At 39.1% G+C, this 12645-nt stretch overlaps 1 pseudogene; it reads left to right on the top strand.

The window, feature by feature from the left end:
• LOC134334891 (uncharacterized) overlaps positions 1 to 12645 on the top strand; it is a 759100-nt pseudogene that overhangs the window by 661820 nt on the left and 84635 nt on the right.

Genomic DNA, 12645 nt, shown 5'->3' with positions numbered 1-12645 from the left:
CACAGTACATATTGGAGTTCATGTGTCCCTCAATGAAATGTAACTCCCCAACACCTGCTGCACTCATGCAGCCCCAGACCATGGCATTCCCACCACCATGCTTGACTGTAGGCATGACACACTTATCTTTGTACTCCTCACCTGATTGCCGCCACACATGCTTGAGACCATCTGAACCAAACAAATGAATCTTGGTCTCATCAGACCATAGGACATGGTTCCAGTAATCCATGTCCTTTGTTGACATGTCTTCAGCAAACTGTTTGCGGGCTTTCTTGTGTAGAGACTTCAGAAGAGGCTTCCTTCTGGGGTGACAGCCATGCAGACCAATTTGATGTAGTGTGCGGCGTATGGTCTGAGCACTGACAGGCTGACCCCCCACCTTTTCAATCTCTGCAGCAATGCTGACAGCACTCCTGCGCCTATCTTTCAAAGACAGCAGTTGGATGTGACACTGAGCACGTGCACTCAGCTTCTTTGGACGACCAACTGAGTGTCTGTTCTGAGTGGACCCTGCTCTTTTAAAACGCTGGATGATCTTGGCCACTGTGCTGCAGCTCAGTTTCAGGGTGTTGGCAATCTTCTTGTAGCCTTGGCCATCTTCATGTAGCGCAACAATTCGTCTTTTAAGATCCTCAGAGAGTTCTTTGCCATGAGGTGCCATGTTGGAACTTTCAGTGACCAGTATGAGAGAGTGTGAGAGCTGTACTACTAAATTGAACACACCTGCTCCCTATGCACACCTGAGACCTAGTAACACTAACAAATCACATGACATTTTGGAGGGAAAATGACAAGCAGTGCTCAATTTGGACATTTAGGGGTGTAGTCTCTTAGGGGTGTACTCACTTTTGTTGCCGGTGGTTTAGACATTAATGGCTGTATATTGAGTTATTTTGAGGGAAGAATAAATTTACACTGTTATATAAGCTGCACACAGACTACTTTTCATTGTGTCAAAGTGTCATTTTGTCAGTGTTGTCCCATGAAAAGATATACTTAAATATCTGCAGAAATGTGAGGGGTGTACTCACTTTTGTGATACACTGTATATATATATATATATATATATATATATATACAGTGTATCACAAAAGTGAAAAGATATAGTTAAATATCTGCAGAAATGTGAGGGGTGTACTCACTTTTGTGATACACTGTATATATATATATATATATATATATATATACAGTGTATCACAAAAGTGAGTACACCCCTCACATTTCTGCAGATATTTAACTATATCTTTTCATGGGACAACACTGACAAAATGACACAGCTGCAGATGCACAGATGCAGCTTATATAACAGTGTAAATTTATTCTTCCCTCAAAATAACTCAATATACAGCCATTAATGTCTAAACCACCGGCAACAAAAGTGAGTACACCCCTAAGAGACTACACCCCTAAATGTCCAAATTGAGCACTGCTTGTCATTTTCCCTCCAAAATGTCATGTGATTTGTTAGTGTTAATAGGTCTCAGGTGTGCATAGGGAGCAGGTGTGTTCAATTTAGTAGTACAGCTCTCACATTCTCTCATACTGGTCACTGAAAGTTCCAACATGGCACCTCATGGCAAAGAACTCTCTGAGGATCTTAAAAGACGAACTGTTGCGCTACATAAAGATGGCCAAGGCTACAAGAAGATTGCAAACACCCTGAAACTTAGCTGCATCACAGTGGCCAAGATCATCCAGCGTTTTAAAAGAGCAGGGTCCACTCAGAAAAGACCTCGCGTTGGTCGTCCAAAGAAGCTGAGTGCACGTGCTCAGCGTCACATCCAACTGCTGTCTTTGAAAGATAGGCGCAGGAGTGCTGTCAGCATTGCTGCAGAGATTGAAAAGGTGGGGGGTCAGCCTGTCAGTGCTCAGACCATACGCCGCACACTACATCAAATTGGTCTGCATGGCTGTCACCCCAGAAGGAAGCCTCTTCTGAAGTCTCTACACAAGAAAGCCCGCAAACAGTTCGCTGAAGACATGTCAACAAAGGACATGGATTACTGGAACCATGTCCTATGGTCTTATGAGACCAAGATTAATTTGTTTGGTTCAGATTGTCTTAAGCATGTGTGGCGGCAATCAGGTGAGGAGTACAAAGATAAGTGTGTCATGCCTACAGTCAAGCATGGTGGTGGGAATGCCATGGTCTGGGGCTGCATGAGTGCAGCAGGTGTTGGGGAGTTACATTGCATTGAGGGACACATGAACTCCAATATGTACTGTGAAATACTGAAGCAGAGCATGATCCCCTCCCTCCGGAAACTGGGTCGCAGGGCAGTGTTCCAGCATGATAAGGACCCCAAACACACCTCTAAGATGACCACTGCTTTATTGAAGAGGCTGAGGGTAAAGGTGATGGACTGGCCAAGCATGTCTCCCGACCTAAACCCAATAGAACATCTTTGGGGCATCCTCAAGCGGAAGGTGGAGGAGCGCAAAGTCTCGAATATCCGCCAGCTCCGTGATGTCGTCATGGAGGAGTGGAAAAGCATTCCAGTGGCAACCTGTGAAGCTCTGGTAAACTCCATGCCCAGGAGAGTTAAGGCAGTTCTGGGAAATAATGGTGGCCACACAAAATATTGACACTTCAGGAACTTTCACTAAGGGGTGTACTCACTTCTGTTGCCGGTGGTTTAGACATTAATGGCTGTATATTGAGTTATTTTGAGGGAAGAATAAATTTACACTGTTATATAAGCTGCACACAGACTACTTTTCATTGTGTCAAAGTGTCATTTTGTCAGTGTTGTCCCATGAAAAGATATACTTAAATATCTGCAGAAATGTGAGGGGTGTACTCACTTTTGTGATACACTGTATATATATATATATATATATATAATTATCAAATTTCAAAAGAAATAGAAATATATGACCCCCCCAGCCTTGACCTATGACCCCCCATGTCTCATATTACACAGTCCAGTCGGTGGCAGTAAATCCACCTTTACGTTGGTTTGCGAACCGCCATGAAATTAAACAGAAGAAGAAGAAACCCGCTCAGTTCAATCAACAAGAAGAAGCAGCAGCAACGCGTTTGTACTGAATCGAATCTGTAAGTAAATTTGTTGTTCGTGTGTTTATTACAATTCTGTTACTCCATTATAATATACAAAGTAATGATAATAAATGATTTAAGTAGCTCGAACTCTTTTTTATTTATTTAAACAAACAAACTGCTACTCCGCTAACTATTAGCATCACATGATTCAGTACTAATGAACCGATGAAACTGAACCGATTCAGCTTAATGATTCGACTGATTCAGAGTTTATTGATTGTAAGAGCCATTTGCATTGATTTTATGGTTGTGCTTGGTTCGGCCACTAGGTGGCACAGTATGTATAAAAGGTGGTTCAAAGATGCTGGCAAAAGGGGGAAAAAGGGGGAATCGAGTAAAGAAGTCAAACTGTTTTTTGAACGTATGGTGAACGTAAGGAAGCATATGTACCGTTTTGAGTATTGTTTGAGTAGCGCATGTACTGAATGGAAACGTATGTAGTATATAAAAAGTACCGTATGAGTTTGTACTTGGGATGTGGAAAAAATAGACAATAAATGGATTGACATATCCAACGGTATAAACAACGTGTATTATCTGTGGAAACAAAGGAACGCGTCAAAATTGGTAGACCTACTCTTTTTCCTCACATGTAGTGCCCTAATGTAGAATCGTTTTTATTGGATGAAGAAGGCCACTACAATTTTAAGTCAAAAAACAGGACTTTGCAAGTTCCTGCTCCGTGGATTCTGTGGATTAAAGGTTCGGTTGCTGCTGATGACTGCAACAGGAGGACGTTCACCGGCTTTTGGATAAACCGCTACCATAGGGGTGGTGGACACAGCTTATGTTCGGCGGAGACTATTGGAGGCTCTGGGACAACTGTGGGACAAAGGCTGGACGGTTTCGGACTTCTGCAGTGAAACAGCAGGCGATAGGTAACGCTACAGGAGGCAACCTGAGGAGTTCTTTCTGAACTATGGACACGGAGGTATGGTGACGATAACTTTTTAAAGCTCAGACATTGAACTTTTAAGGCTCAAACAAAGACTGTGTAAGTGTCTGTGTGGCTACAAAGCACCGTTAAATGGTTATGGTTTGTTTACATTGGGTTCAATGCTATAACTAAGCTAACACTGCTAAGCTAAAACTGCTAAGCTAACGCTGCTAAGCTAACGCTGCTAAGCTAAAACTGCTAAGCTAAAACTGCTAAGCTAACGCAGCTAAGCTATTACTTTAAGGTACTAAACTACTACTTTGAAATTGATTCAGAGGTCCAAGAGTCTGTTTGTGAGCCCACCGAGGCTTCGTCTCAAACTAATGTGGTTAATACTAATACTGAATCAGTTAAAAAACGTTTAGTTAAATATACTGAAAGGGCATTTTTAGACAAAGTAGATTCTTTACAAAAGACAAGAAAAAATAAACTAATGAAAGCATCTAATCTTAAAAAGATAATACAAGACTTTATGATTGATAGGGAATGTGAAGCTGAGGTAAAAGGTACTTTTAACAAATTTCAAACATTGTGTAATGAAGCAAAACATGCACATGAGTCTTTACTAGGATTGTTACCACATGAGGAAAGTGAAAAACATGAGATATGGTTTAAAGCAAAAATGCTTAGTGTGAACGAGTTCTCTTCTAATGTGGTTAAATGGTTATCAAGTATAAAAGATGATGCTCTGTGTATAAACATTGAAATAGATACAAATGTGCATGATACAAATGTGCATGATACAAATGTGCATGATACAAATGTGCATGATACAAATGTGATTGATACAAATGTGCATGATACAAATGTGCATGATACAAATGTGCATGATACAAATGTGCATGATACAAATGTGCATGATACAAATGTGATTGATACAAATGATGAGGTTAAACCTGATGACAGTGTTTCCAATATTGAAACAAGGGTTTCTAGCAAAAGCTCTAGCCATAAAAACAGCCAAATCAGTTATAGGTCTAAAAGGTCCAGTAATTCTTCTATAATATATGCACGTTTGCAAGCAGAGGCAGAAAGGGCAGCACTTGTAGCTCGTGTTGCATCCTTAAAGGAAAGACACATGCTGGAGGAACAAGAAGAAATACTGAGGAGAAAAAGGGAACAAATTGATCTCAATGCAGAAATAGCAGCTTCTACTGCCAAACTATCAGTTTTAAAAACGTATGATGCATCAAGTGTGACAACGGATGGAATGGAGTCCTACTTTGAAAAAGAAACCAAATCAAAAGGAATCTCTACTACACTTAATCCAAATGCATTTACTTATGATCCAAACTCTAAAGCTACAAGGCAAAAGAGTAAAGAAATGTCATCGGTACGTAACATGCAGGAAACAGAAACTGGCAAAGAAATTGGTCAATACCACTTGCTGAAAGAGCATTCACAAGCACAAAACCGTGTCTATGAAACAGCTGCACCAGGTACACAAAGCAGAAACCAAGAAACCTCATCATATCCTCTCGTCAATAATGAATCAGCTACTTTGAGCCTGCTTCAAAGACAAAATGAAATAGCAGCGATGCTAATACAGCAGCAAAACATTCATCTTCTTCCATCAAGAGAAATTCCAGTGTTTGAAGGAGACCCCTTACAATACAAAATGTTCATCAAAGCTTTTGAATACTGTGTGGAAGAAAAAACAAATAACAAAGGTGATTGTCTGTACTTCTTAGAAAGGTACACTAGAGGACAACCCCGTGCACTGGTTCGTAGCTGCCAGCATATGATACCTGAAAGAGGTTATGATGCAGCTAAGACATTGCTACAAAAACACTTTGGAGATGAATTTAAAATTTTTTCTGCATATATGGAAAGGGTCTTTAACTGGCCATTGGTAAAGCCAGAAGATGGGAAAGCTCTTCAAGCTTATGCACTCTTTTTACGTGAATGTTGCAACGCCATGTCTACTTCTCAATATATACATGAACTGGATATGCCTGCAAACATGAAAACCATCATAATGAAGCTTCCATATAAACTTAGAGACAAATGGAGAGTGACTGCAAGTGATCTCATGGAAACACAAAGACGTCGGGCACAATTCAGTGATATCGTTTCTTTTGTTGAACGCCAAGTTAGAATAGTATCTGATCCAATTTTTGGTGATATTCACAACACCCAACTTGGACCAGTCAGTAAAGCTATAACCAGGATGAAAGTACAACCAAAACCAAAACTTAAAGGAGACACATTTGCAACTACTATTGCAACCAATGACCGGACTATCTTGGAAAAATTTAGGAAAACAAAGATTCAACAAAATCTGTCTAGGAACAAGTGTAATACATGCATGTTCTGTTCCAAGGATCATGCACTGGAACATTGTACACAGTTAGAAAAAATGAAACACTATGAAAAAATTTCCTTTCTAAAGAAGAAAGGAATTTGTTTTGGTTGCTTATGCATTGGGCATATGAGCAAGAATTGCGATAGGCGCTTGACTTGTAAAATATGTAACCAAAAACACCCTAGTGTTCTTCATATACATCTCAAAGAAAAAGTAGATAAAGCTGTTAATACAACTAGTGAATGTTCCAAAGGCTCTGCATTAAGTATCTCACTTGTGTCTGCTCAAGCATGTGAACATACAGGGGCTGGGATCTTATCTATACTCCCAGTTCAAGTAAAGTCGAAAAAAGGAAATAAAGTCATACACACGTATGCATTCCTAGATCCAGGTAGTACATCTACATTTTGTTCAGAAAGCTTAATGACAAAGTTGAATTTGACTGGAAGAAAGGCCAAAATCTGCCTAGTAACCATGAGCCCAAAGACAACAGTCTCCAGTTATATTGTAAATGGTTTGGAGGTATCAAGTCTTCATGGCAAACAGTTTTATGACCTTCCAGAAGTATATTCTAAAAAAAAAATGCCTGTGAACACAGACAACATCATCAAAAAGGAAGATTTGGCTAGATGGCCTTATTTAGATGGTGTTTCTATTCCGTACATTCAAGCTGATGTAGAGTTATTGATTGGTACCAATGCCTCTAAGCTACTTGAACCATGGGAAGTGATAAATAGTTATGGAAATGGACCTTATGCCGTAAGAACCTTATTGGGATGGGTTATTAATGGATCACTTGGAGAATGGTATGAACAGCAGCATAACAAAGGTCATACAGCTCTAAGTGTAAACAGGATCTCTGTAAAGCTTCTGGAAAAAATGCTGAAAACTCAGTATGAACATGATTTTGGTGAAAAGGGATCAGATGAAAAGGCTGAAATGTCTAGAGAAGACATGAGATTTATGGAAATCATGGACAAATCAGTCACCCTTAAAGCAGGACATTACAGTTTAAAGCTACCCTTTAAAAAAGACAATGTCCTGATGCCAAACAACCTTTGTGTTGCCAGACAACGCCTTGAAGGATTAAGAAGAAAGTTTGAAAAACATGAAAAGTTTCAATTGGAATACATCAAGTTTCTCAATGATGTTATTAAGAATGGTTATGCTGAAAGAGTACCCAAAGAGCAGCTGAATCGTTCAGATGGCAAGCTTTGGTATATTCCCCATCATGGAGTATACCATCCTCGAAAGGGTACGATACGGGTTGTATTTGACTGTGGCGCTGAATTTAGGAACATGTCTTTGAACAGACAACTCTTGCAAGGTCCCAACCTTACCAATTCATTACTTGGAGTTCTGCTGAGATTTAGACAAGAACCAGTGGCATTCATGGCTGATGTTGAATCTATGTTTCACCAAGTCCGAGTTGCAGCAGAGGACACAGACTTTCTTAGATTCTTGTGGTGGCCTGATGGTGATCTGACACAAAATATTGCAGAGTATAGGATGACTGTGCATTTGTTCGGAGCAGTGTCCTCACCAAGCTGTGCCTGTTATGCTCTTAGAAAAACAGCAGAAGATAACAAGCACAGTTTTCCGACTAATGTTATCAGCACAATTAACAACAATTTCTATGTCGACGATTGTGTCAAAAGTCTTGAGTCTCAAACTGAAGCTATTCAAATGGTCAAAGAACTTAAAGCTCTTTGTCAAAAAGGAGGCTTTCATTTAAAACAGTGGATTAGCAACAATCGAGAGGTTTTACAGTGTGTTCCAGAAGGGGACAGATCAAAACAAGTAAGTGAACTAAATCTGGATCGAGATGAACTGCCAGTGGAAAGAGCTCTTGGACTTTATTGGTGCGTCCAGACAGATACATTTAAGTTTAAAATGGTAGACAAGGAACGACCACACACTAGGCGTGGGATTTTATCTGTTGTCAGCTCTATTTATGACCCTTTGGGGTATTTGGCACCACTAACTCTTCCAGCCAAACTCATGCTTCAGGAACTATGTAGAAAAACTTATGGTTGGGACGATCCAATTCCTCAAAGCCTGAAACAACAGTGGATCAAATGGATGACAGATCTTCAGCAAGTAAATTCTTTCAAGGTAAAAAGATGCATTAAGTCACAAGATTTTGAACTACTTGAACATGCTCAACTGCATCACTTTTTCGATGCCAGCGAAAGTGGCTATGGCACTGTGAGCTATCTCAGAATACAGAACAACCAAAATAAGGTTCACATCTGTTTTCTGCTTGGCAAAGCAAGAGTGGCACCACTCAATCAAATCACTATTCCTCGATTAGAGCTTACTGCTGCTGTATTGGCTGTTCAAATGGACAAAACACTTCGAACAGAATTGCAATTTCCAGTTGAAAAATCATGCTTTTGGACAGATAGCACTTCAGTACTAAAATACATAAAAAATGAAGACAAGAGATTTCGCACCTTTGTAGCAAACAGGATTTCAAGCATCAGAGAGGCGACAGACCACAAACAGTGGAGATATATCCATACTTCTCAAACTCCTGCAGATGATGCATCGAGAGGACTAAAGGTGGAAAAGTTCATGGCAAGTAAACGATGGTTAAACGGCCCAGAATTTCTGTGGAAAAAAGAAGAGCAGTGGCCAAAGTTTACCATAGAGACGACCATTGTTCCTGAAGATCCCGAACTTAAAAGAGAGCTCAAAACAAATGCTGTGCTTACAGAAAATGCACCAAATCCAACAAACCAGTTCATAACATACTTTTCAGATTGGAAAAGACTAAAGGTTGCAGTCGCATGGATGTTAAAATTAAAACACATTTTTATAGACTTATCTAAGAAAAGGAAAGAATTGTTAAATTCTGCAGGCCCATCCTGGTATGTGAAACAGGAAATACAGAAGGCCAAAGCTGCTTTGGGACACACTGGACTGTCCACAGATGATCTCGCTAAAGCAGAAAAAGAACTTATTCATTTTTCTCAAAATGAAAAGTTTGAAAATGAAATTGCAACTCTCTCCTCAGGCAAATCTGGAGTAAAAAGAGACAGTATCATTCACAGACTGAACCCCGTTTTGGACAATGGACTATTAAGAGTTGGTGGCAGATTATGTAGGGCAGCAATGCCAGAAGAGATTAAACATCCCATCATCCTATCTAAAGATCAGCACGTTGCCAAACTCATCTTAAAGTACATTCATGAAAAGATCGGTCATGGTGGGAGAAACCATGTTCTTTCCAGATTGCGTGAGAAATATTGGATAACTCATGCTAATGCAGCAGTAAGAAAAATCCTATCCAGTTGTGGCTTTTGCAGGAAATTTAAAGGTAAACTGAATGAGCAGAAAATGGCAGACTTGCCCATAGATAGAATAACTCCTGATCTTCCTCCATTTACTAACGTTGGGGTCGATTATTTCGGACCTTTTGAAGTGAAAAGAGGGCGCTCCACTGTAAAACGGTATGGGGTTATTTTTACGTGCATGGCCAGCCGAGCCATTCATTTAGAAACTGCATATTCTTTAGACACCGATGCATGCATAAATGCCATACGCAGATTCATTTGCAGAAGAGGACAAATCTCTCATCTTAGATCAGATCATGGAACTAATTTCATTGGTGCAAAAAGAGAACTAAAAGAAGCACTAGTTATGTTGGATCATGATAAAATACAAAAAATGTTGATAAATGAAGAAATCAAATGGAACTTCAATCCACCCACAGCCTCCCATCATGGTGGTGCATGGGAAAGAATGATTCAAATGGTGAGAAAAACACTAGCTTCATTACTACATCAGCAGACCTTAGATGATGAAGGGTTACAAACTGTTTTCTGTGAGGCTGAAGCAATTATAAATGACCGACCCATAACTAAATTGTCAGACGATCCTAATGACTTGGAGCCTTTAACCCCCAATCATCTTCTTACAATGAAAAGGAAGCCAGTTTTGCCTCCTGGGCTATTTGATAAAACTGATTTATATGTAAAAAGAAGGTGGAGACAAGTACAATACATTTCAGATCTTTTTTTGGAAAAGATGGGTTAAAGAATACTTACCTTTGCTACAGGAACGGCAAAAGTGGAATAAAGAAAAACGCAATTTAGTGCCTGGTGACATAGTTCTTATTGCAGACAGCACGGCACCACGTAATTCTTGGATGCTTGGGAAAATACTCGAAACGTTTCCAGACAAAAAGGGATTGGTTAGATCTGTAAGAATTCAAACTAAAAACACTATATTGGAAAGACCAGTGACAAAGCTATGTCTTTTACATGAAAACATTTAAGATTATGAAAAATGTAAATAGCAAAAGTGTTCATGTATATTTTTATTTTATTATTATTTTGTTGTGTTGTTTTTGTTTTGACATATTACGCTTTCACCTGCTGGCTCTTTTGTATTTGATATTGTACATATTTAATTGTTTATGTCTTACTGCCATTAACAATTAGGGGCCGGTGTGTAAGAGCCATTTGCATTGATTTTATGGTTGTGCTTGGTTCGGCCACTAGGTGGCACAGTATGTATAAAAGGTGGTTTAAAGATGCTGGCAAAAGGGGGAAAAAGGGGGAATCGAGTAAAGAAGTCAAACTGTTTTTTGAACGTATGGTGAACGTAAGGAAGCATATGTACCGTTTTGAGTATTGTTTGAGTAGCGCATGTACTGAATGGAAACGTATGTAGTATATAAAAAGTACCGTATGAGTTTGTACTTGGGATGTGGAAAAAATAGACAATAAATGGATTGACATATCCAACGGTATAAACAACGTGTATTATCTGTGGAAACAAAGGAACGCGTCAAAATTGGTAGACCTACTCTTTTTCCTCACATGTAGTGCCCTAATGTAGAATCGTTTTTATTGGATGAAGAAGGCCACTACATTGATTATTTTAAAAGTTTTAGATAAAGGTAAAGATAAACGTTATTTTAGCTTTGTTTATGTTTTTTACAGTTGTAAAGATAAAACATCTATTTTTCTTTCACAGCTTACAGGTTTTATAGCTCGTTTTTATAGAAACATGTCAAGTTTATTTTAGCTTTGTTTACAGATGTTTATCTTTTTATTTTTAGCAGTTTTTTACATGTCTGTGTAGGTGTTCAGTCATTCAGGTCCTGATAGTCTTGAGTCTCCATCAAAACATCCTTAGAGGAGAAACTGGTTCATCCCAAGGAAAAAATGTTCCAGCACAAAGTGAGCAGTGTTGTGTGTGATGTACAATGCAGTGAGGAGTGATCACACCTTTACATAGGAGAGACTAAATCACTCCACAGTTCATGCTACAATATAGCAGATTCATCTCATCAGCACCATACTCAGCTGTACATCTGTACCTGGAGGAGAAGGGGCGCTCCTTTTAGCATACAGATGTTCACATTTTAAATCCATGAATAAAAACAGACAGCAATTATATGTAAATACTTTGTGAGCTGTTGAAATGTGTAAATTTGTGCTGCTCTGTCTGTCTGTCCATCCATCTATCCATCCATTCATCCATGTGTGTCTGTCTTTATGTTAGATCTTTAATAATGCAGTCAGCAGAAGTGGGACACATCGCCACCATGGATATAAAAGATGAAGGATCTGAAGATGAAGATTTCTGCTGTAAGTACATATGGAACAATTTAGCACTTTTCCACCAGACAGTGTGGTACAGAACAGGATGGTCAGTACTGGGGTCAGTAATTAGTGGATAGTGGATCAGAATCTGTCCTGCATGGTTCTGTCCTGTGGAGAAGTGCTGCTTCACTCCAGTCTGGACTCAAGTTTTTAATGGAACTAAGATTTATTATATCATTAAAACAACAACAACAACACGCCTCCCTACACTAGTCCCAGTTGTTGAGCTTTCTTCACATGTTGATGTCATTCCAGGTGAAGTATCATTAATCCCTCTGGAACTCATCACCTCTGATAGACACCTCTCCTCAGTGTACCAATCACTTGGAGGTGTCCTGCCTCAGAAGAAGGAGGAACCTGAAGATGAAGATGATCTCAGTAAGAATGTTTCAAATCTTGAGCAATGAAACCTGTTTTATTTATGAATGGTTCATCTGTCAGAATGTTTCTATCATCAGTAATGATAATAATAATAATGATATTTATAATATTAATAATATAATCCAGTAAATAACTGAGGCGTGTAAAAGAGTGAATATGTTCTGTAGCTATATTGAAAGTAAAAGTGCTGAGGTTATTTACTCTTTATCTCACTCTATACTCACTCAGTACCGTGTCTTTGCTCCTCTTCACTTTTAGCTTTGAAAATAATTTGATCTGCTCTGTGTTTATTGTGATGTTTGTAATTGATTGTGTTACAAGAGCAGCTTGTGTTTTT

Source organism: Trichomycterus rosablanca, chromosome 2 (genome assembly GCF_030014385.1).
Source record: "Trichomycterus rosablanca isolate fTriRos1 chromosome 2, fTriRos1.hap1, whole genome shotgun sequence".
Lineage (NCBI taxonomy): Eukaryota > Metazoa > Chordata > Actinopteri > Siluriformes > Trichomycteridae > Trichomycterus > Trichomycterus rosablanca.
The sequence above is the reverse complement of the archived record's forward strand: the minus strand, read 5'-3'. Positions and strand labels throughout refer to the sequence as shown.